This window comes from Orcinus orca, chromosome 1, assembly GCF_937001465.1.
Source record: "Orcinus orca chromosome 1, mOrcOrc1.1, whole genome shotgun sequence".
Taxonomy (NCBI): domain Eukaryota; kingdom Metazoa; phylum Chordata; class Mammalia; order Artiodactyla; family Delphinidae; genus Orcinus; species Orcinus orca.
Window position 1 is genome coordinate 91,064,965 of NC_064559.1, and position 25,719 is coordinate 91,090,683.

General features: G+C 38.5%; 1 long non-coding RNA gene and 1 pseudogene across 1 annotated transcript; both read left to right on the plus strand.

Annotated features, from left to right (window-relative positions):
* The first annotated feature begins 392 nt into the window (after positions 1-392).
* On the plus strand, positions 393-15,875 carry LOC125965248 (uncharacterized). The gene is made up of 4 exons (XR_007478910.1): positions 393-419; positions 6,612-6,683; positions 7,225-7,299; positions 15,755-15,875. It is a non-coding gene; the product is annotated as an uncharacterized LOC125965248 (long non-coding RNA).
* Positions 15,876-15,935: 60 nt separating this feature from the next.
* LOC105748656 (RAD52 motif-containing protein 1-like) lies at positions 15,936-25,571 on the plus strand (annotated as a pseudogene).
* Positions 25,572-25,719: the final 148 nt, after the last annotated feature.

Genomic DNA, 25,719 nt, shown 5'->3' on the forward strand with positions numbered 1-25,719 from the left:
GAGGCCAGAGATGCTACTAAACATCCAACTGTTCAGGAGAGCCTCCCACAGCAAAGAATTATCCAGCCCAAAATGCCAAGAGTGCTGCCTTTCTAGAGAAATAAAGATCACTTAACACAAGTATTTAATGAACATTTACTATTTTCTATCTAATGTACCACATATATAATCATGAAAGTATAAATCATAATATCTTCCACAGTGAGATTTCTTTAGTGTATATGGAGGGAGTAGTGATGTTATGTTTCATCATATATAAATTAGAATGATTGCCAAAGGATAAATGTTCTGAAAGAATACATATTTTTCTTCTTCTTTTGCTTGTGTCCTTTTTTGTAGAAATCTTGGTTGCAGTTTACTCACAGAACTGAGCTTTGGAACATCCAGGCCCGGCATGGAATGCAGTTTTTCCACAAGTAGTAAGTGAAATAGAAGATGAATACATGTAAGAAACTGTGTGTAAAAGCATCATGCAGTTATTGATTAGCTGGGTGTAAGACCAGTATGAATTCTGGAAAACATGTCTTGAGAGCCATTTATTTTATTTTTTCAAATGAGGAAACTAGGGAACAAAGAGGCCAAGAGACTTGTATAAGTCATATATATGAAACGCTCTGCTTTCCATAGTACTGATCTTTGGCATGGTCAATAAAAGGCACCAAGCAAAAACGGTCAAATTAGCATTGTCATGGAAACCCACTGATGCCTCTCCAATATGCGAATGGTCCATGAAGTTCCACTTTTGAATTTAACTTTGAATCCTCCTCATGTGCGAAGTTCCTAACTGCTTAAAATGTATGCAACACAGAGCTGCAAAGAACTAAGTTTAGCACCGAATTATTCAGGGAGCAAAAGGTGTGGGTGCTTCCCCAAGCATTATTAGCTCTTTTAAATGGTAAGGCAGAAAGAATTCCTGAACACCCACCACAGGGATCTCTCCAGGCAACCAGAACATTATTTTTCAAAAAGCATATATCTCTGAAGTGAATTATCTGTGGCCAATGGGAACCTTTGAGGTATGGAAAAAGACGTTGTTTGTGTTCAGCTGTAGTGTGAAAAATATAAAGAAAATACATTGCTGTAGCCTAATTCAGTATACTTTCTTTGCTGACTACTCTTCAATAAGAAGTGTGGGTTTTACACCCCTTCAGCTCAAAAATTCTGTGATTTCTCATGACACAAATAAATGATAGAGGGTATGTTCAATGGACCGAAGGTGATTTCAGACTCAAGGTAAAAACGAGCTCTTCTACACCTGGCTTTGAAAAAGACTCTCTTACCTGCCTTGTGGTTCAGAAATCCAGTTTCACACAGTTCACACATTTTGGGTGAATGAAGGTGTTGAGGCTGTGTCTGGAGCTGGATTAGCAATTCCTGCAGATGCCAATCTTTAGCGCCCTCCTTCCTTTCCCTTGTTAGTTCGCTGATGCCTACCTTGGGGAGATAGCATCAAGGGTCAGTTTTTCTTTTCCAGCACACCGGAGAGCAGGCTCATGAGGTCCCTTCACCAGGAAGTTTTAGTAGCGACAATACAACGTCTTAAACTCACCACCTTTCCTAAACATCCTATAACACCAAGAATTCATTATAAGAATCAGAGTTTCACTATAGTTATGTAGGCAACACAGGAAAATACATTGTGGTAATAAATAAATAAATAAATAAATCACAGTTTAAAAATTAATGAATTCATTCAAAAACATTCACTGAGTGCCATGCCCACTGTGTGTCAGCACTGTACTAAGTGCTGGGGATACAAAGGGCAGGGACTTGCTCCCCAAGAAACTTTCATACTGAAAGGAGAAAGATGGATGTTGATGGGAAAACATATGTGAGAGCTATTCGAGCATCTATGCAGCAAGGTAACAAGGTGAGGGACGGGGGTGATGAAGTAGAAAATGCGTGGTAGGTTAGAAAAGGTTTGTAATGGAAGAGGCACCAACTTGTTCCTTTTGAATTTGTGTTCCTCTTAAATGACAGAAAAAGGTAATGAAAGAATCAGATCTATCTGGTGTTGTAAATAAATTAGTACTGTACTCCTAAAACTCGTTCACAGTTACTTTCAAAAGATTGTCACAGTATAGTAAGTCTTTGTTTTGGGATAAGTCTTTCTAATACACAAAGCTAATTTGATTCAGGAAACATTTGCCATGGTGAGTTATAAACTTTATTGCATCTCTTTCCAAAGGCTAGCCACCAAGGGAAGATGCCACCCTTGAGTTAAGTCATTTTACTACCTATAATGACATATTACTGGGGTGTTTATAAGTTTCCTGCATTAAATAAGTTTGGGAAAGGGCCCCAGCTGAGGTGGATTTATCATGAATTCAATGAAGCTTAGGCTTCAGGGCTCCTGGCTTGCAGAGGTCCCTTCCAAGGTCTTGAGAAGGGTCCTAGCGATTTTTGTATTCACAATTTTGCATGTTTTTATTTGATAGGATTTTCCAAAGTAGATTAGCTTCAGGCCCCACAAAACCTTGATTCATCACCGGGCTGCAGGTAATTATAAGTCAGTAGATTACTGGAATGAAGCCTCTCTGTTATTGATAAATATCAGGTGAAGTAGTTTAGCAGTGTCGTAGTCTATTTTATATCTGAAATCAACCTCAAAAATGAGCCAAGAGCTTATTAATTAATAAAGTACCACTTTTTGAATGTTGGTAGTAATCATATCTCTTTCAGATAAAATCAGGAATGAAATATATTATGGAAAAGGAGCAATGGTTGATAATCCTAAATGTTAAGTATACTTTTTCTTTCTGATTTTATAGTGTTTCTCCTTCATTCACCTATGAAGGTCCAGACTGATGGCTTATTTTTAAAAATTCTTTTAGTCACTTCATTGGTTCTAACAATACAAGCTCCATGATTTTAGAAACTGTAGGACTCTACGATGTAGAAAGGCTATATAACTTAACCAGACAGAGCACATTCACATGCTGCCTTCTCTGTGGTACATTAATATGGTACCAAGGGCTTCCCTGGTGGTGCAGTGGTTGAGAGTCTGCCTGCTGATGCGGGGGACGCGGGTTCGTGCCCCGGTCCGGGAGGATCCCGCATGCCGCGGAGCGGCTGGGCCCGTGGGACATGGTCCGGAGCCTGTGCTCTGCAGCGGGAGAGGCCGCAACAACGAGAGGCCCGCGTACCGCAAAAAAAAAAAAAAAGTAAAAATAATATGGTACCAAGAACATAAGCACTAAGAGAGAATAAGGGGAAAATCAAAGCCTTATCCCTATTGAATTATTTACCTCATTGTTGAGAATATCAATAAGGGAGTGTGGCCACACTATGAAGGCAAATTGAGCTGCGGTCACAGAGCCGCACTAATGCTTCCCCAGTCAGCTAGCGTTGGTTTCCTTTAGATAGCTATGTACACACAAAAGTTTATACACTTCAGGGTGCTGTCATCACTTTTTGCTATGTACTAGAATCCTGGCACCTTCTCAGATTTAGAAAAGCATTAACACTAAAACCAAAAATAACTTGGGTCTGCTCTTTGGGGTGATTCAGGGTGGCTGTTTTATTTGTAATAGTTCAAAATTTTGAGATTGTCACACCTAGCAACCACTATGCTTTGCTTCTCCCAACTGCCTCTTATTCTTCCCAACTGTAGTATTTTCTCCCATTCTATATGTTTTTTTCACTTTCTTGATAGTGTCCTTTGAAGCACAAACTTTTTAGTTTTTATAAAATCCCATTCATCTATTTTTCCTTTGGTTGTTTGTACTTCTGGTATCATATCTAAGAAACTATTGTCTAATGCAAGGTCATAAAGATTTACTCCTGTGTTTTCTTCTAAGAGTTTTATAGCCTTAGCTCTTACATTTGGATATTTGATCCATTGGGAGTTTATTTTCATATATGGTGTGAAGTGTAGGAGTCCAGCTTCATTATTTTGTGTCTGGATGTACAGTTGTCCCAGTATCATTTGAAAAGACTGTTCTTTCCACATTGAATTGTTTTGGTACGCTTGTTGAAAATCAATAGACCATAAATATGAGGGTTTATTTCTATACTGTCATTTCTGTTCCATTGATATACATGTCTGTTCTTATTCCAGTACCACACTGTGATTGCAGTAGCTTTTGAAGTATTGAAACCAGGATGTGTGAGTCCTCCCACTTTGTTCTTTACCAACATTGTTTTGGTTATTCTGTTTCCTTGAATTGCCATATGAATTTTGGAATTATTGGCAATTTCTGGAAAGATATCAGCTCAGATTTTGATAGGAATTGCAATGGAACCATAGGTCGATTTGGGAAGTAGTGACATTTTAATAAGATTATCTTCCCGTCCATGAATCCAGCATGTCTTTATATTTATTTAGATCTTCTTCAGTTTCTTTCAACAGTTTTGTACTTTTCAGTGTGAATCTTGGACTTACTTGGTTAAGTTTTTCCCTAAGTATTTTTTTTCTTGTGGTGCTGTTAACACATGGAATTGTTTCTTTTCTTAATTTCATTTTTGGATTACTCATTGCTGGTGTGTAGAAGTAATATTGATCTTATATCCTACAACCTTGATGAATTCTTTTATTAATGCTAACAGTTATTTTCCTAGATTCCCAGGAATATGTCTTTTGGTCTTCCAGTTTCCCAGGAATACATTGGCACATTTCAAAGTCTCTGTGGACTTCTCATTCCTCAGCTTTTGTTTTTAAGCTTTTCGGTTGGGCTGTTTATTGCCCCAAACTGTTATCCATTGCCTCATGCAACCGCCATGTTAAAATATTTGCTTGAAAACGTTTTCCAGAAATGCAACCTGAGGAATGGCTTTTCTCACTAGACAGCTCTCAGTCAGGTCAAAGGGCAAGCCTTTCAAGTGATGTCTTCCAGGGGACCACCAGACATGTTAAACAATGACAGTTCTTTGGGAATGAGGCTTTGAAGGACCTCCCAGTCCATGCTGCTTCTTCTGGTACCAGGGATGTGGGCTGTTTTTCAAGACTACCACTGGCATGGAGAGCAAAGGTCAAGGACAAGTTCAAGCAACACAGATCTCATTGTTCTTACAGAAATTAATTTGTTTTCCTTGAATAAATTGCTCCCCAATGTGCAGTAAGCCTGTTGGTTAAATCTCCAGAGTTCAGAAGAAGTTGATTCTGACCATTTTTGCCAGTTTTGTTGTTGTTGCTGTTGTTACTGGTATTGTTGCTTCTATGGAGGGATGAATTTTCAGATGTCCTTCCTCCATCATTTTTACTGATTTTCCTGCAATATTTTTTTAAAAGTCTCTAAAGTCTCAATGACCATAGACTAATTAAATATTTGTCATGGGAGATGATTAAGGAAAAAATAAATTAAAAGATAAATACTAACTAAAAAGAGAAAATATAATTCTCATAGAGGCTTTCCCAGATGGGTAGATGAAGACTGAAAAGGTATGTATCTATATTTAGTGCTCTGAAAATTAAGGTTAAATTAACATATGTTTAACACACCCCCACTTTTTTTTCATTCAGGTTAAACACAGGCTTTACAGTTAGAAGTGAGGTCAAATTCCAGCTCTGCTTCTTACTAACTTGATGACTTAGGACAAGTTATGTAACTTCTCTGTGCCTCAGTTTCCTCATTCGTACAATGGGGTAATATATCTATCACATAAAGGTTACTGTGAGGATTGACTGTTAAATGCTGATCACAGATGCCTGGCAACCCAAAAGATACTAGTTTTGGTAATTACCTTTATAAGATTCTTCAAAAATACGCTAATAATTCTTGAGTAGAGTTAACCTAAAGTTAGATATTCTTTTCTTTCTTCCTGTTTCTTTTGGTCTTTTTTCCCCTATTTGTTTTAAAGAAGTAAGAAGAAAAAAAAAGAGAGAGAAGGAACTAAGAAGAAAATCTATTCCAGCATTTTGGAATAAAATTTTGTTCCCCCAAATTTATTTGTTTATTTTATTGATATATAAACAAAATTTTATTTATTTATTCAGCAAACATTTATGAAATACCTAGTAAATATTAGGCACTGTGTCAGGCAGAGGAATTATAATGACAATAAAGTGTGGTCCCTGCTCTCAAGTTGCTGACTATCTAGGGGACTGACAAGTAAACAGGTGATTACATACACAGTAACAAAGGCTGTGATAGAAGAATACACATGGTACTATGTGATGGGAGTATGGCTTTCACCAGTTCCTATTGGATTTATCTCTCCTTCTTTGGCTCCAGAACCAAGGAATTAGCCCTATTTTTGTCTTTAACTGGGTAGTTTAAATCATGAAATTTTTAAAAATTTGTAGAGATGAAAGAAAAACACCTTGAATTATGGAGGACACTAGGAATAGTACTTTTTTACAGAGCAAGGGCTTCCTACCAGCATAGGCACTTCTTGGGTTTTTAACCTGAAAAGTTCTTTGGCATATTTTTTCTTTGCTAGCTACTTTTTGTTTTCTATTTTTTTGTTTCTTTCTCTTCTCCACTTTATCATCTAGAGACCTGGGTAGTTCCCAATGAAAGAGTGTTTTACAGATTCTTAGAGTGATTTATAGGTAAAAATAGAAAATGATTTTTTTTTAACCTTCAAGTTCCATACCAAAAAAATTGAATATAAGCTTTCATGGAAGTAATTGAAAATGCAGATAATTTTAATTCCATTCCATTTTTCAGAATTCTCAATCGTAATCCTTTGACAACAGGTAAAGATTCTTATCTTTTTAAATTGCCAGCATTAAAATATTTGTAAGTATTGCAACAGTTTCAGGCTCATGAGATAATTCCTGCTCTTTTTTGCTTTCGTCAAAGATTGAGTACTTTGGCTGAAAAGTCATAATTTAGATTTTAACTGGGTTATTGAAAATAAGAGTTATTGGCAAAGAAAAGGATTAAGGAAGAATATATATGGGTAAGACAGCCAGCAGAGAATGAGAACAGTGTTGAGGAACACATATAGTTATGAAGATGTAGATTCATGTAGGAATATTATTTATCCCAGAAAGCAAAAAGTAATAAGGGGTACATTATTTTATTAAAAAGAGTGATCAAAGAGGTAGATGCAATTGAAAATGAAAAGTTAGGATAATAAAGAATGATTGTGCTGTTCAGCACCAAGGTCATTCATTTGATGATGCAAATTTAAATTTCTTCAATGAGAGCTCTTTGGAATTACCATCTATGGCAAGTAAGAAGCCAGAATTGAAGTAATCACATGTTAAGTATCTTTTTATGTCTAGAATTTTTGTCTTTGGGTTTTATATCATGCATGTTTGGGCTTCTCCTTCAGAGACATGGGAACAACACAAGTGTCACTTACAACTATTGAAAGCATGCTCATGATGACCCTTGAATTGGAAAAACTGTAAATTGATTTTTCTTACATTTATTTTCACTCAATTGTTTTTCTTTAGTTTTCTTTTATTATTTTCTTAAGTCAGGTTTATTTATGTATAATTTTCATTTCACAAAATTCACTATTTATAAATATACATTGTGATGTATTTTGACAAACTTATAATTCTGTAGCCACCACATTTGAGGTAAAGAAATCTTCTGAAATCCCAAAAGACCCCTCCTGTCCCTTTGTAGTCAATCCATCCTCCTCCCACTACCAGCCCCTGGCAACCAACAATCTGATTTTTGTCCGTATAATGTTGCCTTTTCCAGAATATCTTATAACTGAAATCATGTGGTATGTAGCCATTTGTTTTTGGCTTCTTTCTCTTACCAGTCTCTTTGGAGACTCATCTGTTTTGTTGCACCTGTCAGTAGTTCATTCTTTTTATTGCTGAGTAGTATTCTACTTGTGTGGAAACACAGTTTGTTTACACATTCATCGTTTGATGAACATTTGAGTTTTTTCTAGTTTTCTGGCTATTATGAACAAAGCCTCTGAAAACACTCACATGTGTGTGTGAACATATGTTTCGTGCGAGCATATGTTTTCATTTCTTTGGGGTAAAATCCCTAGGGGTTGCATTGCATCATCATATGCTAAGTGCATATTTAACGTTTTGAGCAACTGCTGAACAGTTTTCTAAAGTGCCTGTACCATTTTGGTTTCCCACTAGCAGTCTATGAGAGTTGCAGTTGATCCACATCATCACCTGATCATTATATTTGTTTTTAAAACAAATTTAGCCTTTCTCGTAGGTGTGTAGTTGCATCTCGTGGTTTTTGCCACATTTTGCATTTCTGTAATAGCTGATGATGTTGAGTATCTATTCATGTGCAAGTATCTTTTTAAATGAAGTGTCTGTTAAAATCCATTTTTAATTGGATATTTATATTGAGTTTTAAGAGGGCTTTATATAAAAAGCAATGGAAAAAGTCCTTTCTTTCAGATATGTGTTTAGTAAATATCTTCTCCCAGATTGTGACTTATCTTCATTGTATTAAAGTTTCTCTGAATACTAGAAGTTTTAAATGTTTGATGAACTCTAATTTAGCAATTTTTTTCATATTGATTTAATTTATTTATTTGGTTGTGCTGGGTCTTAGTTGCAGCAGATGGACTCCTTAGTTGCGGCTCATGGGCTTCTTAGTTGTGGCATGTGAACTCTTAGTTGCGGCATGCATGTGGGAACTACTTCCCTGACCAGGGATCGAACCTGGGCCCCCTGCATTGGGAACTGGGAGTCTTAACCACCAGGGAAGGCCCTTAGCAATTTTTCTTAGATGGTTTGTGCTTTTTTGTGTCTTATCTAAGAAATCTTTTTCTGAGACCCCATTGTGTAATCCAAAATCATAAAGATTTTCTCCTATGTTTTCTTCCGGAAGTTGTATAGTTCCATTTAGGTCTATGATTCATTTTGAGTTAATTTTCATATATGTTTTGAGGGAAGGGTCAAGTTTCTTTTTTTTTTCCGTTAAAAAAAATCTATTTCTGTAAGACCCTATTGTGACAGTTCATTACACAGCTTACTGCACCCTAAATTGTACCATCGCCCCTCCAGTATGGCAAGCTAATAGAAAGTTTTTGTTATGCCAAGGCTAGTTGAGGGGATTGCATGAGATTAGTATGCGGAAAGAACCCTGCATTTAGCAGTCTGTTCCAACCATCTTTGTCAGGTCAGCTGACAAATGACTGTCTTCACCATGCCATCACTCATTGGTCACTGCTCTAGCCTCATCTTCCTCAGCCTCCAACAGCATCTGCCACAATTGTGATCCCTCTCTTGTCAGCTAGATGTCCTCCTCTCTGGATATTAAAAATTATTTCCCGGGGCTTCCTTGGTGGCGCAGTGGTTGAGAGTCCGCCTGCCGATGCAGGGGAGGCGGGTTTGTACCCCGGTCCGGGAAAGATCCCACATGCCGCGGAGCGGCTGGGCCCGTGAGCCATGGTCGCTGGGCCTGCGCATCCGGAGCCTGTGCTCCACAACGGGAGAGGCCACAACAGTGAGAGGCCCGCGTATGGCAAAAAAAAAAAAAAAAATCTATTTTCCTATGTAACTACAATACTGTTAACACACAATATTGAAGAAATTAAATTCCTGCACAATAATATTACCTAATAAAGAGTTACTATTCAATTTTCCCCAATTCTCTCTCATACAATATCATTTCTTTTAACAGCTTTTTGAGGTATAATTGACATAGAGTAATCTGTGTTCACACACACACATACATACACACCATGAAGACATCACCACAATCAAAATGTCCATCACCTCAGAAAGTTTCTTAACGTTTCTTCGTAATTATTGCTTCCAATCGTTCCTTGCCCTTTCCAGTCGCCATGCAACCATTGATGTGCTTTCTGTTTGCATTTTCTAGAATTTTATGTAAATGCAATCATGCAGTGTATACTTTTTTTAACTGGCTTCTAAGCTCAGCATGATTATTTTAATCTTCATCCATATTTTTTTATATATCAGTAATTCATTTGTTTGTTGTTGTATAGTATTCCATTATACGGATGTACCCCAATTTATCTATTCACCATTAATGGACATATGAGTTGTTTCAGTCTTTGTCTATTACAGATAAAGTTGGTATGAATATTTGTGTACAAGTCTTTGTATGGATATATACTTCCATTTCTCTTGGGTAAATACCTACAAGTAGAATGGCTGGATCATTGGTAAATGTATGTTTAAGTTTTTAAAAAATACCTATTTTCCATAGTGGCTTGATCATTTTACATCTCTACCAGCAGTGTATGAGAGTTGCATCTTCTTCACGTTGCGGCCAACACTTGCTATGCTCAGTATTTTTAATTTTTGATAGTTTAATAGGTGTGCAATTTTTTCTCACTCTAGCATCCCTAATGATTAATCTTGTCAAACATCTTTTCATATGCTTATTTTCCATATGTATATCTTTGAATCTTTCTATATTTTTCTGGAGTTTTGAGAGTTCTTTATATATTCTTGAAATTAGTCCTTTATCCAATGTGTAAGTTGCTAAGTATTTTCTCCCATTCTGGGACTCATCTTTTCATTCTCTCAGTAGTGTCTTTTGTAGGGCAGAAATTCTTAATTTTGATGGTGGCTTATGTATCTTTTTTTTTTTTATGGATTATGCTTTTGGTGTTGTATCTAAGAAATCTTGCCTAACTCAAGGCCATAAAATTTTTCACTTGTTTTGCTCTAGAAGTTTTATAGTTTTATGTTATACATTTAGACCTTTGAACCAATTTGAGTTCATTTCTGTATATGGTTTGGATGGAAGTTGTTGTTTTTTTTTTTTGAACTGGATATTCAGTTGTTCCAGAATCATTTGTTGAAAAGACTATCGTTTCTCCTCTCAAATGCCTCTGAACCTGAAAGTCAGTTGCCCACATCTCTGTACTTCTGAACTTTCTATTCTGTTCCTTTGATTTTTTGTGTATCTTTACACTACTATCACAATGTCTTGAAAGTGTAGCTTCATAAGCCTTGAAATCAGTTACTGTTCTTCAACTTTGTTATTTTTCAACGTTGTTTTAGTTATTCTGAATTTTATTTCCAGATAAAATTTAGAATTAGCTTGCCTATTTCTACAGAAAAGCCTACTGTGATTTTGATCTATAAATCAATTTGGGGAGAATTGATATCTTATCAATATTGAATCTTCAGATCCATGAATACGTTATATCTCTCCATTTATTTAGGTCTTCCTTAATTTCCCACAGCAATATTTTACAGTTTTCAGTGTGCAAGTCTTTTACATATTTTATCAGATTTATTCTAAGTATTTTATATGTTTGATTCTATTATAAGTAGTATTTTAAAAGTTTGATCTCTGATTGTTTGTTGAGATAAATTAATCTTTTTGTATGTTGATCTTGCACCCTGCAAACTTGATAAACTCATTTATTAGTTCCAGTAGCAATTTTGTAGATTCTATCAGGTTTTCTACATAATCATGTTATCTGCAAATAAAGGTAGTTCTACTTCTTCCTTTCCATTCTGAATATGGCTTATTTTTTGTTGCCCTATTGCACTGGCTAGAACCTTCAGTGCAATGTCAAATAGAAGTTATGAGAGTAGACATCCTTGCTTTTGTCCTGATCCTGGAAAGAAAGTACTTTGTCCTTCACCATTAAATATGATGTTTCGTGTTTTGTAGAAGTCATTTATCAGGTTGAGGAAGTCTCCTTCCATTCCTAGTCTACTGAGGGCTGTTTTTTTCTTTAATCAGGAATGGATGTTAGATTCTTTTCATTGTTTTCCTGCATCTATTGCAATGATTATGTCATTTTTCCCTTCTTTTCTTTTCTTAATTTGTTTATTTATTTTTGCCTGCTTTGGGTCTTCATTGCTGCATGCAGGCTTTCTCTAGTTGTGGCGAGCAGGGACTACTCTTCATTGCAGTATGCAGGCTTCTCATTGCGGTGGCTTCTCTTGTTGCAGGGCACGAACTCTAGGTGAATGGACTTCACTAGTTGTGGCACATGGGCTCAGTAGTTGTGTCTCACAGGCTCTAGAGCACAGGTTCATTAGTTGTGGTGCACGGGCTTAGTTGCTCCGTGGCATGCGGGATCTTCCCGGACCAGGGCTGAAACCCATGTCCCCTGCACTGGCAGGTGGATTCTTAACCACTGCCCCATCAGAGATGTCCTGATTTTCCTTTTTTAGTGTACTAAGTTGGGTAAATTGATTTTCAAATATTAAACCAACCTTTCATTCTTGAGATAAACCCAATTGGACATGATGTATCATCTTTTTATATAATACTGGATTTGATATGCTAAAATTTTGTTAAGAATTTTTGCCTCTGTGTTCATGAGAGATACTGGTCTATAGTTTTCTTGCAATGTCATTGTCTAATCTTGATACGGTGAAAGTTGGCCTTATAAATAAGTTGGGAAATATTCCCTTCTCTTCAACTTTCTGGTAGAGTTTGTGTAGAATTGACATTATTTTATTCCTTAAATGTTTGGTAGAATTTATCAGCTAAGCCACCTGGACTTGAAGCTTTCCTTGTTGGAAGGTTCTAAACTGCACATCCAATTTCTTTAATAGCTGTATTCTATTTTTTTTTTTTTTTTTGTGGGGCCTACTCTTCATTGTGGTACACCCGCTTCTCACTGGATGTCTTCTCTTGTTGCAGAGCACAGGCTCTAGGTGCATGGGCTTCAGTAGTTGTGGCACACAGGCTCTTGAGTGCAGGCTCAGTAGTTGTGAGGTACAGGCTTAGTTGCCCCGTGGCATGTGGAATCTTCCTGAAACAGGGACCGAACCCATGACCCCTGCATTGGCAGGCAGATTTTTAAACACTGAACAACCAGGGAAGTCCCTATTCCTGTATTCTTAATCTTTTATGTAGATCCATATTCCAATCTGATGTCATTTTTCTTCTGCTTGAAAATACTTCTTTTAACATTTCTTATAGTGAAATTCTACTTGTAAAGCATTCTTGCAGCTTTTGTATGTCTGAGACAGTCTTTATTTTGCTTTTGTTTTGATACATCTGGGTATAGAATTCTAGCTTGATAGAATTCAATTCACTACTTTAAAGATGTTATTCCACTGAGTTCTCATTTACATTGTTTCCAACAAAAATTCTGCTGTCATTGTTATCTTTGTTCCTCTGTATGTAGTGTATAGTTTTTTCCTCTTGCTGCTTTTAAATTTTTCTATTTATTGCTGGTTTTGAGCAATTTGATTATTTTTTGTGCCTTGGTATAGTTTTGTCCATGTTTCTTATGCTTAAAGTTCATTGATCTTCTTGACTTTGTGGCTTTATAGTGTTTACCATTTTGGAAACATTTTGGCTATTATTTCTTCAAATGTTTGCATTTCTCCTCTCCTTCATGGACTCTAAGTTCACATGTATTAGGCGACTTGAAGTTGTTGCCCAGCTCACTGATGCTCTATTAAGTTTTGTTGATGTTTAGTTTTGTTACTCTTTTTGTTTCATTTTGGATAGTTTCTCCTACTATGCCTTAATGTTCAGTGACCCTTTCTTCTGCAGTGTCTAATCAGCCATTAACCTTTCAATATCTTTTTCATTTAGACATTGCTTTTCATCTCTAGAAGCTCAATTTTGGTCTGTTTTACCTTTTCCGTGCCTGTACTTAACATTTTCAGTTTTTAGTCTAGGTTTTTTCACATATGAAATACAGTTATAATAACTTTACTTCAGGTATAATAACTTTTTAAATGTTCTTTTCTGCGAATTCTAACATCTATATAGGTTATGGGTTAGTTCTCCTCACTATGGGGCATATTTTTCTACTTCTTTGCATGCTTGGCAATTTTTCATATGATCCCAGTTATTGTGAGTTTTAGTTTATTGTGTGATATATATATTTATATTCCTATAAAATGCTTGGGCTTTGTTTTGGGTGAAATTAAGTTACTCAAAACAATTTTATTCTTTTAGGTCTAGCTTTTAAGATTCGTTGGGTAGGAGTCCAAGTAGCCTTTAGTCTGGCGCACATTATTTGCAACTACTGAGACAGGTCTTTTCTGAGTATCATGAGGTTTTCCAGTCTGACTTGTAAGAACAGGTACTATTCCTACAACCTTGTGTGATATCCAGTTATTCTTATTATTAATCCTTTCATGTGGTCCTTTTCCTGGCATCAAGTAATTCCTCCCACAAATGTACTGACAAATACTTTGTTGAATTCTCAAGAGATCCCTCTGCATATCTGCAGACTTCTTTGTCTGTGCACTTCTTTTGTCTCTGATATGCTTTTTTTTTTTTTTTGCGGTACACGGGCCTCTCACTGTTGTGGCCTCTCCCGTTGCGGAGCACAGGCTCCGGACGTGCAGGCTCAGCGGCCATGGCTCACGGGCCCAGCCCGGCATGTGGGATATTCCCAGATCGGGGCATGAACCGTGTCCCCTGCCTTAGCAGGTGGACTCTCAACCACCGCGCCACCAGGAAAGCCCTGATACTCTGCTTTTTGAACTCTAGTTACCTTGGTTTTCCCAGACTGTCAGCTCCATTTCGTCAGTTCAGGAGTCCACCAGTCTCTGCCTGGACTTCTCTTCCCTGTACCATGACCTGGAAACTCTCTCAGAGAAGTAAGTTAGGGCAATTATAGGGATCACTTCATTTATTTCCCAACTCATGAGGATTACTGAACTTTATTGCCTGAGGTCCAGTTTCTTGAAAAGTGTTTTTTCATATGTTCTGTCTTATTTTTTCATTGCTTCAGGTGCAAGGTTAAATTGGTCTTTGTTACTTCATCTTGGCCAGAATCCAATAACATTCCTTAAGTGTGTTTTGCTTTGATACAGGGTCCAAATAAGATTAGGCATTGCATGTCTTGTCTTTGTTTCCTTTAATCTACAATATTTCCCTGCTATTTTTTTTCTTGGTCTTTTATGACATTGGCATTTTTGAAGAGGCTAAGCCAGTTGTCTTATAAATTGCCCAACAATCTGGATTTGTCCGTTTCCTCATTAGATTCAAAGTAAACTTTTTGGGGAAGAATACTATATAGGTGATGTAACCTTCATACTTCATCACTTCAGGTGGCCCAGTGCTAAGTTTGATCACTTGATTAAGGTGGTATCTTCCATATCTCTCCATTGTAAAGTTATTTTTCCCCTTGGTAATTGAAAAATAATATGTGGGGTGAAAGTTTGGGATCAGTGAAGATCCTACTTTCAAACAACTCTTCACCCAAATGTGCATCAATGATAATCCTTGTCTGAATCGATTATTACATTGATAGTTGCCAAATGACACTTTCCTAATTCTATCTTTCCTTTTCCATTTATTAGCTGACATTATTCTATAATGAAGAGCCCCCCCACTTTCATTTTGAGTATCATTATGAACTCATGTGCTTTTTTTTAAGTTAAGTATGTTATAACTTATTATAATGATAATGTTATTCTTTGGAATGTTCCTTTTGTCCAGATTTGGCCAAAGCAACCTCTGTTATTGTTTAACCACACGATGCTTTTCTATTACTACTTTTCTATTACTAGAATAATTTCTAATATATTACTACTCACAAATAGGACCTGAGAAAGGGACTCCAGAAGGTGCGGTCTTATTCAGACTCTTCTTAGAAGTGTGCCTTCTTCCTGTGTACTCTCAACCCAAAGTGAGGCTTTCGGGTTGGAAAGAGATACTTCGGATTTAAACTACAGATCAGTGTCACCCAATGCTAATCCCTATTCCCTTTTTTCGAGGCATACCATACCTACTGCCATCCTAATCCTTCTGTTGGGCACCTCTCTCCTCCTCTATATTTATTTACAACAGTCAAGAGCAGCAATTGGCCAACCGGCCCCTATCCAGTTCTGCAGTCCATATGCCCCAAGAACTCCTTTTTGCACTGGTCTGTGGTGGCCTTGGCCTACCTCTTCTACCTTCTCAAGTAACTCTTTTACCACGAATTTAATTACCTGTGTTTCCATTTATAGGATCTTACCTAGCCGTATGGCCTGCTGCCTCTGCCAATTTAAAAATATTATTGAGGTTGTCTGAAAGACAGTCAAGCTGCATTGTGACAGTGAATGCCTGACAGATGTCACACGTTGTGGTGAGTCTCAATTGTGGGATAATAAATTTTTAATTATTTAATATTTTTATTTTTAATCAATGATGATAAATGTTAAAATTCATGATGTAATTGCATTATTTCAATTCATACTTTCAGAGTTCCAGCTCCCTAAGTTTCTAAGAACTACCCCTTTGCTAAAAATCAGATTCTTGGTTACATTATTAAGCTAATAATAGCTCAGTTACATTGTCAGCTTAATAATGTAACTGATCCGCATACATAAAGGGACAAGAGAAAGGAATGGATGAGGGAAGGGAATTAACATTAATGGCCTCATATCCTATGCTGTGCTCTGTGCAAATGAGAACTTATTGATATAGTACGTCACAGTTTGTAAACTGATTTTATATACATTAGGTCTCAAGTACCCTTTGTCTTACAGGACAGGTGTAAATATATTTTTGTTTGTTTCTGCAATTTTATAAAGAGTACAAGTGATGCTGTTTTATGTCCTCTTTGGAGCCTGAGAGTTTCTGGTTCCATAACCAGAAGCTGCTACCTAGCCCTTCTAATGGAATGGAGAGCTAGTTTATTCTTTGGCTGTCAAGCTCTGAACTTGCTCTGAATCTCACGCTTTTCTATCCACAAAACACTCAGGGGCTTTCAACTCTTTTTCTATATATTAGATTTATTGGCACTAAGTATTTGAAAAGCGCGCGTGCGCATGTGCAAGCGTAGTCCGCTTGCGCCCCGAGCAGCGCACGTGCGGTGACGGTGGATTGGTGCAATTGGTACTTTTTGCGCTTCCCATCGGAGGTGACAAAACCTTGCTGGTGTGGGAGCTGAGCTCTGGACCCACCCCCGAGGCTTTGCAATTGAGCCGAGCCGGAGGGGAGGGAAGGGTGGAGGAGGCCGCCCCGCGCCCCAGTAACTGGGCGCCCCGGGGTACTGCTTCAGTACCTCATCTGCCTGTGGTCTCCGCTGAGAGGAATCTTAGTTCTAGAGACGACCTGAGCAGTCAGCTCGCCCCCATAGATTTTTGAGAGTTAGTCCCCAACAGAAGGCATTGCCTCCTAATGCATCTCGAAGCTTAGGATTTCAGAGGGAACTTGTTCATGTAATGATAAGTGTTTGGAGTAGCAGGCTCACCACAGTTACCTGTGGCGAAGGGCTGGGGGAATATAAGGGAATGGGCGGTTTGGTTTCCTGGGCCTGAAATTTACTGCACTTTCTTAGTGTGAGACCACCCTAGAGCATTCTCTGTTCACAGTCTTCTCCTGGTTTGGCCTTCTGTATTCTGTCTGAGTCTTCCCAAACTCAGCAGTGGGCTGTCCTGGGTTCTCTGCCATCATCAAGTTTTATTCAGCAAGGGATGCCCACAGAGCCCAAAAGACATGGGACCAGAAGCAGCTTTTTCACACATCTCCAGTGAAGGTGGGTCCAAATGTGGAATTCCTCGCTCTACTGGGATGAAGTGCTGAATTTAAAACTAATAGGCCATCTGGAAATCCCTGGTGGTCCAGTGGTTAGGACTGTGCACTTTCACTGCTGAAGGCCCGGGTTGAATCCCTGGTCTGGGAACTAAGATCCCAAGGGGAAAGAAAAAAAAAAAAAACGACTAGCGTTTGTACAGCACTGCGGTGTACAGAATGCTCTCACATGCACTGCTCCACTGATCCCCCAGTTCCCCAGTTGTTTTTTTCTTTTATTTTAGATGAAGAAACTCGAACTCAGGATGGTTAAGTGACTTACTTAAGGTTCATGACAGTAAATGTGGAAACTAGAGGCCAAACCCTAACTTAACTGATGTTAAACCCCATGTCATTTTATGCTGCCCCTTAATTTAAGAAATCTTCACAAGAATCTTCCTTATATATACATTTATGTGGATTTTAAATGTGTGAGGTTGACAAAAATTTTTTAAATTAATTAATAAATTTATTTATTTATTTTTGGCTGCGTTGGGTCTTGTTGCTGTACGCCAGCTTTCTCTATTTGCGGCAAGCAGAGTTTGCTCTTCGTTGTGGTGCGTGGGCTTCTCATCGCGACGGCCTCTCTTGTTGCGGAGCACGGGTTCTAGGCATGCGGGCTTCAGTAGTTGTGCCTCACGAGCTCTAGAGCACAGGCTCAGTAGTTGTGGCACATGGGATTAGTTGCTCTGCGGCATGTGGGATCTTCACGGACAAAGATCGAACCCTTGTCCCCTGCGTTGGCACCCAGACTCTTAACCAGTGTGCCAACAGCGAAGTCCCGAGCTTGACAAACTTTTGTCAGATGTAAGATAAAGGAGGCTTCATCATCCTCATCACTCTCAAACTGCCTATTAAGAACTCACTTCAGATTCCAGAAAATGGTTAAATATTCTTTAATGCATTGTAGAAACCTTATTCCATATTAACATGCCATCCAATTTTAGTTCCCCAGAATTAACATTTCATTATGTTAAGGACCTTTTCAATTCCTCTGAATAAGTGAGTGAGGCTTAGATTTCCCAGACCTTTCCCTGTATAATTGTGTGTCTTCTCTGATTGGCTTCTTGCTCCAGCTACTTCCTACTGACCTTGCTGCCTCTTCTCATCCATATTTCTTTACTCACTGATTTCACCTTTATTGAATCTGAGAACTCTCCTCAGATGTGACTCCAGATACACTACCTCCCACTTCTGTACCCTGTTTAACACCCTCTTCAATCCTGGCTCTAGACCCTGGGATTGAAATGATTTTGTGTCAGACATTCTTTAATTTGCGGACCCTGCTACCATTTCACGTACCACTCAGATATTACAGATGGTCCTGGAAAGATTATGCAACAGTTACTTGGTATCAATTGTGAGTAATGAGTTCTTTTCTTATATTGGACATTAAGACCATTCCATAAGTGTAGGTTGTGAGGTTTTCACAGCATAAAGCCCGTCACTGATAGAGTTATGAAGAAAATGTTCTCCAAGTCACTATAGAGTTGAGAGGAAAGGGCATTCGTATTAGATTTCTTTATTTAATGCAGAGCTTTAGTTTACTACCCACAACCCCAAAATTTTTCCCTACTTTACTTATGCGTTCTTTTTCAATTTTATTTATTTATTTATTTATTTGGTTGCACCGGGTCTCAGTTGCAGCAGGTGGTCTCCTTGGTTGCGGCTCAAGGGCTCCCCAGTTGTGGCATGTGGGCTCCCCATTTGCAGCAGGCAGGCTCCTTTAGTTGTGGCTTGCAGGCTTCTTAGATGTGGCATGCGAACTCTTAGTTGCAGCATGCATGTGAGACCTAGTTCCCTAACTGGGGATTGAACCTGGGCCCCCTACATTGGGATAACGGAATCTTAACCACTGCACCAGCACGGAAGTTCCAATTATGTGTTCTCTTATTCACTGGCAGGTATCTTCCTATCTTTTTCCCCTGTGTTTTTTATAAATACAGAAAAGAGAATAACATCTTAAAATAAAATGAAGGAAAGGCCTAATGTATCTGAGTTTTTCTCAGTAGTACGAAGAGAAAGGTTTGCCAGCAAGAACTGTGGCAAGGTTATCCGAGATGTCAACTGTCTCTACTACCCAGTGGCTCAGAGCCCTTCTGAAGACTCCTAATTGTCCAGGACAGCTCCATTATGACTCACCGCACAGGACATAGCCTCCCATGTGACACTCAACATTTAAAAATTAGTCTTCATTTCTCCTTCCCTGCAGGCAGCTTCAGTTGGAGAAAGTAACTTCATGTTCTTATGTACTCATTCCTTCACTCAGTCAACAGACCATCACTCCTCTATTATATGCCAATATGTATTCTTCTTTCTGGTAACAAGGAAAGAATAATATATGGTTCCTTCAAGCACTTAAGGAGCTCATAAACTAGTGACTGAGGAAGATGCAGAAACAAATCAATAATGAATTAACAGTGCTTTGACTTTATTTGTATTATTTGAATTTTTATGACTAAATTTATATACTACACCCTGTTCAAAATGGAAATGGACCTTTAAGAAAGAAGTAGTGATGTAAAAAATCTACAGTAATATGTAAGTTATTTAGAGAGTTAAGACTGGAAATATTTGCACTCTCAAAGAAGCTTGCTAATGCAGATGAACCTCTAATTCTTTTCGTTGCTTCATTTACATTTATAAAGGTACACATATTCCCTCTTCTAACCGGGGTTAGTAACTTGGGGAGGGGGTGCTACAGGTTCAGGTCCTAATTCAGTGGCAGGTCCGTCTTATCTCCTCTTCAGGTCATATTCTCAAGCCAGAGCTACAGGATGAGATGAGTAAAACACTCCATGCCTTTGCTTACCCCCAGCCCCGTAATAGGCTTTTGCTGGGCTTCCTTGGTTGCTTTCATCATCACTTTCACCACCGGATGTCAGGGAACTTTCTGGTTAATCAGGGGCCCTGGAAATGTTGCAGAAAAGTACTGACTTAAAAATAATAAATAACATTTATTTAGGGCTCACTGTGAACTCATTGCTTAAAATGTCCTACTTAATCTTCACAACCACTCTATAAAATTGGTATTGATAAATCTCAGGTATATCCAAAATAAATCTCTATGTAGGGTTGTGATATTTTTAGGTCTTTTATGTCTTTAGGTTTGTCTCGGCACCAGATAAAGGCGGTTCATCATAATATGCTTGCCCTAAACAGCTCCAGATGCCAAGAATTGGCAAATTACTTCTTTGGTTTCCATGGGTGGTCAAAAAGGATCATCAAGGTAAACTCTGTAGACTTTCTTTGACTAACCAGACTCCTTTCAACATTGAACTCCTAGACTTTAGAGAGAAGAATAGAACATGGCTATAGGGAGGAGATGTGGGAGGCTTCCACATGGAAGTATCTGAGCATTGGCCTGCCACTTAGAAATAGTGATAAACTCAATGACTTGGATGGTGGTGTCCATAATTTTCTCCAGTATTTGTATGGTATATCATAAAAAATACTTGTCCATATCTAGTCATTCATTTGCAAGTCTCAGTTGATTTTGAAGGGATAGCATGCCTAAACTATTACCTGGGATTACTGGAGTTTAGTTTTTATTTCTAACAACAGAATATGTTGAAGTCTAGCCTTTAATTCAAAATCCTAACAGCTTCAGGATCTTTCCAACCTTGAAGAAAGGGAAAATGCAGATATTGTGACACCACTTCAGAAGCAAAGCCTGAAGTTCTTCTGTGCTTTAGAGGTGGTGTTGACTTCCCACAAGTGCAGGAGTCCCTGAGCTGGCATGGCTGAGGAACCTTTGGATAAGTTGGAGGAAGGTCTGTTTTCCAGTATGTGTGTGTGTGGGGGGAGATGAGGCAGTGGGATTTCTCTTTTTTCCTTTCTTTCTGAAACTCAACTTTTCAGATACATCCTCACCTTTTCTAAGCAACTAAAGCCCTGGGCAGAATTGTTCTGCCCGATAATATAGGTTTTTATCTTAGGCAATACCTGACAACACCTTAAACTTTAGAATTTTAGAACTCGCTGCCTGCCAAGAAGCTTAGGAGGAGGGAAAATTAGTTATTATTATTATATTTTTGGTTAATAATTTGTTTTGTGCTAAAATAATCCTTGAAATACAGATGTCTTCTGTCCTTCAGTTATCCCAAAAAAATCATTGTCTGAAGATTGAAATAAACTCATGTGTAAATGTCCAGTCCTTTGCCTCCTATAGAATGGCCTGAGCAGAAAAATAAATGTAGATCCCTAGAAAGGGGATTCTCATTGATACTGAGATTTTTCCTAGATTCCATGGCACTTGGGCTTAGGGTTTTAAGTCAGAAGCAGGGCTGTTAGCGAATGGGGTGGAGGAGGCTCCACTATTCACCTGAGTGGGTGATGGTTGAGTAGAGTCCAGATCATCTGCACTACAACCAAATCTGTCTCACTGTATGAGTCCAGCCCTTGATGCAGAGAAGAGCCGGGTCTGTAGCAGTGCAGCCTCAGCTTCTCCATTTGAAATCTGTGAGTAATATGAGATTTGTGCCACGTTCTTGGTTTGCATTTCCCGTGTAGTATTTTAGGAACTTCCAGAATAGATCCGAGACGTAAAAATGTGCCATGCCAGGGTATACCTAAAACAGAGACATTCACCGTACCCCAGTGTTGTGCCTGCCCTTAATCACTAAGGTAATGATCTAAGAATCACAGATGCATTTTTAGTTTTAAACACATAACCTAGAAATCAGTTATTCATATAGGCATTTTAAATTCATCTGTTTTGGTTGGATTTAGGGTCATTATCATTCCTTATGAGAAGGAAGATAACCCAGAAGCTTGCTATTCAGAAAGCTATGACAGATGGATTCCAGAAATTGCTGATTGTGGTTTTAGGTAAGACCTTTTTGATTGTCGTTGAAGTGCTTCAGTTTCAGTGAGCAAATAAACTTATTTGAAAAGTTAATTGGATGAAAATAATGGTTATCCAAAACATTACAGATTCTTTCATTCACCATATGCTTTCACAGCAAAGTCTTAAATTTGTTCTTTGTGGCATTTATGAGAAGAACGACAGCAAATATTATTGTCCCCAGTGTTTAAATGTAGAATGACTTGCCTCAATTCATACAGAAAGTGTTTGATCCAGTTCTTCCTCAGTTGCTTGCTTATCATACAGAGTAGTGTAGTGATTATAAGCCTTGGACACCTGTGTTTGAGTCCTACCATTGTCTCTTAGATTTTGTTGCTGTTGTTGTTGCAATTTTGGGTTTTTCTAGCCAGAGACCTTTGAAGGTATTTAATATCTCTAAGCTTCAATTTCTTTATCTGCATATAGGGTTAGTAATTTAGCTTACCACCAAATCGGGGATATTGTAAGAGTAAATGAGATGATGAATATAAAAAGCTTAGAACTATGCCTGAAACATAGTAAGCAGACAAAATGTATTGACTATTATTATTACCGCTGTTTTCTTGTTGAAGGGTTTATTTCTGATATATTGGGTGAATATGATTCTTATATAATAATCGGCTAAGTTTTTGTGAGCCTTGAAACTGGTCATGCTATTGAATAGCGTTGATTGTGTTCCCTATCCAGTTATACAGCGGTGAGAATGTCACAGGCTGTGCCCAAAGGAAACTTTATGATTAGTTGGTTCCCGGAACAGAATTGCTCCCCTGCTTCACAGCCCTGCAGGCTTAGAGACTGAGAAATCCTAGGTAAGTTGTCAGCGACCTTATTGGCTTGTAAGAGTTGACCCTGGATTGGACTTGGCCTTCCAGCCTGGGCAGCCCTTCCAGTGAAGTTTGACTATCTGGTCATCAGGCACAATCTCCATCCGCTGTCAACTCTGGGTAACAACCTTTAAGAACCAAACTGAATGCCTGAGTTGTTTGTGCCTAATATGCCAAGGTACTCCTTATATGTACACAAAACCCCTTAGACCAAAAATCCTGGTGGCTCTAGCTTGCCTTGAGGAAAGCTGTATTGTCCAAAGGGTACATGGGCCAGTTTCTGCCAGTAGAGTGTTCAAATACTCTGTCTGTCTCTGTCTCCAAAGCTTTGTTCATTGTCTCTGGTAGAATTTTGGTCCCAAGGAGTAGGCACTTGCCTTGCTTCTAATAGGAAGTATCTATTATAGTCCAGTGGTATCTCTCCCAGGTTTGAACTCACTTTGACCCCCACCTGATGCCTTCCTATTTAATTGTATTGTGATTGAACATTTTTGTTTCCACGGCTTTTAATTTCTATGTCCTTATTCCTTAGTTCTTATTTCTAAGATCATAAAGTTTTTGAACCAAAGTTGATACTTCTTATATACGTTTTCACATATAATTATAATAAAAACTGACGTGTCAGATGAGGGAACGTCTACGAAAATGCTCTTATTTTCTGCTTTTAGAAGTCAAAAGAATGTCTAATTATTCGGTGCTACCATTGTATACAGGAAGTTTTAGAACAAGAAAACTTCTGAATTGATCCTTGTTAACTTTATTACAGAAAGTGGTAAAACAGCTGTGGCATATAGACCCTGTGAAGAGGTCACAGATGCTAGAACCGAAGAGGAACTATAGGATTTAATTCAAGTATGTGGAGATAAAAGCTCAAGGGGTACATGGCCAGTATAGCCATAATTCAAAACAACAGCAGGATTTGGAAGACTTCAGCATATCTACTCAGCCCTGTCTTCCTTAGGAAAAGGTGAAACTCTGAAAGTGCTTTTGAGGCAGGGAATTTCTAGGACTTTTCCAAGTCCCGGACCTTGTCTCTGGCCCCTTATTTGAAGTTTGGAGAGCAGGATTGAGGGCCACCAGTGTACGTCTATGGTTGTGGACACAGGAGAAGGCACAGGCCTTTTAGAACTCCCCTCAAATAGAATTGCAGGGATTTGGGAACAAAGTAACTATGGTCTTAAGTGTGATTATGCTACACTGTCTAAAAACTATTCATACCTTTCAAGTAAGGTATATTACCCAGATCTCAGCATCTCATATGTATCTTGTGTTAAATATTTTGCCAAAGAACCTTTCTGTAAAACAGTTATACGGATGCCTCGAATTACAGATTAAGTTGTCAACGTAATTTCTGAAAGAAAACATTAATGTACTGCATATAGGATTTTTATTTAAAAGGAGCAAAAAATGTGTTTCGTGTCATTGAGAGCTTAATTTTTGGCTAGATTTCTGATTATTTAACTCACCCCAATGTTGCAAAGTTTGTTTTGAAGGGAAGAAAGTAGAGAAAGAAAAGGTGGTTATGTTCTGAAAAATTTTGAAAGTTTTTTCCTGTACAAAATAATTATTTTAAATCAATTTAAATCAGTCAAGGGAACTTGAAACGTATCCATGTTTGGGCTTTAAGAAGACTAGCTTCCTATGAAATGTGAGAGGAAAGGGTTCCGTATTGATACTAAAGATTCTGCAAACCTGATTATAATAACAGATCCGCTCCTAAATGAGGCCAATTTTGGAATCAGTTCCATTTAGAAACCATCATGTGCTAGGCACTGGAAATAAGGTGAAGCTCCTTCTCTCTTGGAGTTTAGGTGTTAAAGGTGTACCAGACAATTAAAAAGGAATAAAATTAAATAGATTATGAAAAGGACTGTGAAGAAAGTAAACTTCGTGCTAGTTAGAGTATTTCAAGAAAATTACTTAACATGCTGACTTTAACATTCTAACTAACTGTCTTCTCCATATGTGCACACAGGGTAGACCTCTGAAAAGTGACACTGTAGTTTTTTCTAGATTAATGGCTCTGTTGGGACAAGTTGGGATGGGAGAAGTCTTCCCATGCTAATGTAAAGGGCAATTCACTTGGTTTTAGGCTCTCTTTCCCAGAATGAATCGCTCACCTGCCCCAAACCCCTCCTCCAGAAGTTCTGGAGTCATCACTGATTCAGTGGTGACCCCTAATAACAGAGTGCTGTATGAATAATGAGACGTGAATACTGAGAGTTTGGAGGAAATGGCAACATTTTCGCATAATTGTAAGGTGTGTTCCCCTCCCGCCACCCTAACTGGTGCTCATTTTGCAGGTCAGCTACTTTTCTTGTCAGCCATGTGGCCAAAGCGAGCAAGAATGTCTCTCAGACTTCAGCTTTGAGAAGGAAGAGTTCAGATTGCCAGAACTGGACTACCACTTTTGAATTTCCCAGAATGCCAGGTCCTGTGGTTTCCTCGGGAAGCTCTGTATCCTTCCCTCCCCCTCCACCCCTGGGCTGCTGGAGTTTGGGGCCACTCGGGTCTGCAGCCCAAATCCCGCCTCATTGTTTGGGGCCAGGGAGGGCAGGGCGGGGTTGGGAAGAGGGCCCGGCAGGAGGTAATTGTTGCCTTTGCAAGGGGAAGGGTGGCTTGCGCCCTAGGGACTCTGGGAAAAAGACCCACTCTGGTGGCGCGGATTGGATCTCCGCAGGATCCTAATAACTGTGGCGCAAGTAAAGCCTTCATAAATAACGGGAGGGTCGTTAGGCGGGGGCGG